Here is a 5413-nt window from a genome sequence, read left to right on the forward strand (position 1 = left end):
GGATTATGTTCCATAGTAACAAGTGACAGTAAATTTCAGCATACTATATAAATTTTCCTTACCAAGTTCCACTTACCAAAGGCGCTTCACTCCCCGTCAACGGCGCCAGAAAAGAGTCTTGACGACCCACAAGTATAGGGGATCTATCGTAGTCCTTTAAATAAGTAAGAGTTTCGAACCCAATGAGGAGCAGAAGGAAATGACAAGCGGTTTTCAGTAAGGTATTCTCTGCAAGCACTGAAATTATCGGTAACAGATAGTTTTGTGATAAGGTAATTTGTAACGGGTAACAAGCAATGAAAGTAAATAAGGTGCAGGAAGATGGCCCAATCCTTTTTGTAGCAAAGGACAAGCCTAGACAAGTTCTTATATAGAGAAAAGCGCTCCCGAGGACACATTGGAATTATCGTCAAGCAAGTTTTCATCAGGCTCATATGATTCGCGTTCGTTACTTTGATAATTTGATATGTGGGTGGACCGGTGCTTGGGTACTGCCCTTTCTTGACAAGCATCCCACTTATGATTAACCTCTATTGCAAGCATCCGCAACTACAAAGGAAGTATTAAGGTAAACCTAACCATAGCATGAAACATATGGATCCAAATCAGCCCTTACGAAGCAACGCATAAACTAGGGTTAAAGCTTCTGTCACTCTAGCAACCCATCATCTACTTATTACTTCCCAATGCCTTCCTCTAGGCCCAAACAATGGTGAAGTGTCATGTAGTCGACGTTCACATAACACCACTAGAGGTGAGACAACATACATCTCATCAAAATATCGAACGAATACCAAATTCACATGACTACTAATAGCAAGACTTCTCCCATGTCCTCAAGAGCAAACGTAACTACTCACAAAGCATATTCATGTTCATAATCAGAGGGGTATATATTAATATGAATTAAGGATCTGAACAAGTGATCTTCCAACGAATAAACCAACTAGCATCAACTACAAGGAGTAATCAACACTAATAGCAACCCACAGGTACCAATCCGTGGTTTTGGTACAAAGATTGGATACAAGAGATGAACTAGGGTTTGAGAGGAGATGGTGCCGGTGAAGATGTTGATGGAGATTGACCCTCTCCTGATGAGAGGATCAATGGTGATGATTTCCCCCTCTCGGAGGGAAGTTTCCCCGGCAGAACAGCTCCACCGAAGCCCTAGATTGGTTCCGCCAAGGTTCCGCCTTGTGGCGGCGGAGTTTCGTACTGAAAGCTTGATTATGATTTTTCCAGGGTAAAGGACTTCATATAGCAGAAGATGGTCACCGGAAGGCTGCCAGGGGGCCCCCAAGGCAGGGGGCGCGCCCTGGGGGGCAGGGCGCGCCCCCACCCTCATGGACGGTGGGTGGCCCCCCTCTGGTATTTCTTCCGCTCGATATTTTTTATTAAATCCAAAAATGACTTTTGTGAAGTTTCAGGACTTTTGGAGTTGTGCAGAATAGGTCTCTAATATTTGCTCATTTTCCAGCCCAGAATCCCAGCTGCCGGCATTCTCCCTCTTCATGTAAACCTTGTAAAGTAAGAGAGAATAGCCATAAGTATTATGACATAACGTGTAATAACAGTCCATAATGCAATAAATATCAATATAAAAGCATGATGCAAAATGGACGTATCAGTGTGCATCCAACTTGCTTGCTCATGAAGACCTACGGCATTTGAGGAAGCTCATCGTTGGAATATACAAGCCTAGTTCTATAATGAAAAATTCCCACTAGTATATGAAAGTGAAAAAATAAGAGACTCTCTATGATGAAGATCATGGTGCTACTTTGAAGAACAAGTGTGGAAAAAGGATAGTAACATCGCCCCTTCTCTCTTTTTATCTCACATTTTTTGGGGCCTTTCTCTTTTTTTATGGCCTCTTTTTTTTATTTCCTCACATGGGGCAATGCTCTAACAATGAAGATCATCACACTTTTATTTACTTACAACTCGAAAATTACAATTCAATGCTTTAGAACAAAATATGACTCTATGTGAATGCCTCCGGCGGTGTACCGGGATGTGCAATGATTCAAGAGTGACATGTATGAAAAAATTGTGAACGGTGGCTTTGCCACAAATGTGATGTCAACTACATGATCATGCAAAGCAATGTGACAATGACGAAACGTGTCATAATAAACGGAACGGTGGAAAGTTGCATGGCAATATTATCTCAGAATGGCTATGGAAATGCCATAATAGGTAGGTATGGTGGATGTTTTGAGGAAGGTAATGGTGGGTTCTATGGTACCCGCGAAAGTTGCGCGGTACAAGAGAGGCTAGCAATGGTGGAAGGTTGAGAATGCGTATAATCCATGGCTCAACATTAGTCATAAAGAACTCACATACTTATTGCAAAAATCTACAAGTCATCAAAACAAAGTACTACGCGCATGCTCCACTCATAAGGAAGACGATCAATAAATAAATCATGCTTCAACTTCATCACATAACGGTTCACTGATAACCCACAAGTATAGGGGATCGCAATAGTTTTCGAGGGTAGAGTATTCAACCCAAAATTATTGATTCGACATAAGGGGAGTCAAAGAATATTGTCAAGTATTAGCAGCTGAGTTGTCAATTCAACCACACCTGGAAACTTAGTATATGCAGCAAAGTGTTTAGTAGCAAAGTAATATGATAGTAGTGGTAACGGTAACAAATGTAAAGACAACAAAAGTAATATTTTTGGTATTTTGTATTGATTGTAACAGTAGCAACAGAAAAGTAAATAAGAGAGAACCAGTATATGGAAAACTCGTAGGCACCGGATTAGCGATGGATAATTATGCCGGATGCGGTTCGTCATGTAATAGTCATTACATAGGGTGACATAGAACTAGCTCCAATTCATCAATGTAATGTAGGCATGTATTCCGTATATAGTCATACGTGCTTATGGAAAAGAACTTGCATGACATCTTTTGTCCTACCCTCCCGTGGCAGCGGGGTCCTATTGGAAACTAAGGGATATTAAGGCCTCCTTTTAATAGAGAACCGAAAACAAAGCATTAGCACATAGTGAATACATGAACTCCCCAAACTATGGTCATCACCGGGAGTGGTCCCGATTATTGTCACTTCGGGGTTGCCGGATCATAACACATAGTAGGTGAATATAGACTTGCGAGATAGGATCAAGAACACACATATATTCATGAAAACATAATAGGTTCAGATCTGAAATCATGGCACTCGGGCCCCAGTGACAAGCATTAAGCATAGCAAAGTCATAGCAACATCAATCTCAGAACATAATGGATACTAGGGATCAAACCCTAACAAAACTAACTCGATTACATGATAAATCTCATCCAACCCATCACCGTCCAGCAAGCCTACGATGGAATTACTCACGCATGGCGGTGAGCATCATGAAATTGGTGATGGAGGATGGTTGATGATGGCGACGGCGACGAATCCCCCACTCCGGAGCCCCGAACGGACTCCAGATCAGCCCTCCCGAGAGAGATTAGGGCTTGGCGGCGGCTCCGCATCATAAAACGCGATGATTTCTTCTCTGTGATTTTTTCTCCCCGAAAGCCAATATATGGAGTTGGAGTTGGCGTCGGAGGGCCACCAGGGGGCCCATGAGGTAGTGGGGTGCGTCCAGGGGGGCGCGCCCCCCACCCTCGTGGATAGGGTGTGGGACCCCTCGTCTTCATATTTGGCGATGATTTTTTATTGTTTTTTCTAAGGTGTTCCGTGGAGTTTCAGGTCATTCCGAGAACTTTTATTTTCTGCACATAAAACAACACCATGGCAATTCTGCTGAAAACAGCGTCAGTCCGGGTTAGGTCCATTCAAATCATACAAGTTAGAGTCCAAAACAAGGGCAAAAGTGTTTGGAAAAGTAGATACGACAGAGACGTATCAACTCCCCCAAGCTTAAACCCTTGCTTGTCCTCAAGCAATTCAGTTGACAAACTGAAAGAGAAAAAAGAAAAACTTTTACAAACTCTGTTTGCTCTTGTTGTTGTAAACATGAAAAGCCAACATTCAAGTTTCAGCAATTATTATGAACTAACCATACTCACAATAACACATGGTCTCATAATTACTCATATCAATAGCATAATCAGCTAGCGAGCCATAATAATAAAACTCGGATGACAACACTTTCTCAAAATAATCATAACATGATATAACAAAATGGTATCTCTCTAGCCCTTTCTGAGACTGCAAAACATAAATGCAGAGCACCTTTAAAGATCAAGGACTGACTAAACATTGTAATTCATGGTAAAAGAGATCCAGTCAAGTCATACCCAATATAAACCAATTATAATGAATGCAAACGACAGTGTGCTCTCCAGCGGGTGCTTTTTAATAAGAAGGGTGATGACTCAACATAAAAGTAAATAGATAGGCCCTTCGCAGAGGGAAGCAGGGATTTGTAGAGGTGCGAGAGCTCGGTTTTGAAATAGAGATAAATTATATTTTGAGCGGCATACTTTCATTGTCAACATAACAACTAAAAGACGACGATATCTTCCATGCTAAACAAATTATAGGCGGTTCCCAAACAGAATGGTAAAGTTTATACTCCCCCTCCTCCACAAGCATCAATCCATGGCTTGCTCGAAACAATGAGTGCCTCCAACATTCAACGGGTCCCAGGGGGAGTTTTGTTTGCAATTATTTTGATTTAGTTTGCATAAAGCACGAGACTGGGCATCCCGGTTACCAGCCATTTTCTCGTGAATGAGGAGCGGAGTCCGCTCCTCTTGAGAATAACCCGCCTAACACGAAAGATAAGGGCAGCTCTAGTTGACATATGAGCTAATCGAGCATGCAAAACAGAATGTTTATTTGAAGGTTTAGAGTTTGGCACATACAAATTTACTTGGAACGGCAGGTAAATACCGCATATAGGTAGGTATAGTGGACTCATATGGAATAACTTTGGGGTTTAAGGAGTTTGGATGCACAAGCAGTATTCCCGCTTAGTACAGGTGAATGCTAGCAAAAGACTGGGAAGCGACCAACTGAGAGAGCGACAACAGTCGTAAACATGCATTACAATTAATTTACACCAAATACAAGCATGAGTAGGATATGATCCACCATGAACATAAATATCATGAAGGCTATGTTGATTTGATTCAACTACATGCGTGAACATGTGCCAAGTCTAGTCACTCAATTCATTTAAAGGAGGATACCATCCCATCATACCACATCATAATCATTCTAATAGCATGTTGGCACGCAAGGTAACCATTATAACTCATAGCTAATCAAGCATGGCACAAGCAACTATAATCTCTAAATGTCATTGCAAATATGTTTACTTCATAATAGCTAACTCAGGAATGATGAATCATCATATTTACAAAAACAAGAGAGGTCGAGTTCATACCAGCTTTTCTTATCCCAATAAGTCCATCATATATCGTCATTATTGCCT

This window comes from Triticum dicoccoides, chromosome 3B (assembly GCF_002162155.2).
Source record: "Triticum dicoccoides isolate Atlit2015 ecotype Zavitan chromosome 3B, WEW_v2.0, whole genome shotgun sequence".
In the NCBI taxonomy this organism is placed as follows: Eukaryota; Viridiplantae; Streptophyta; class Magnoliopsida; order Poales; family Poaceae; genus Triticum; species Triticum dicoccoides.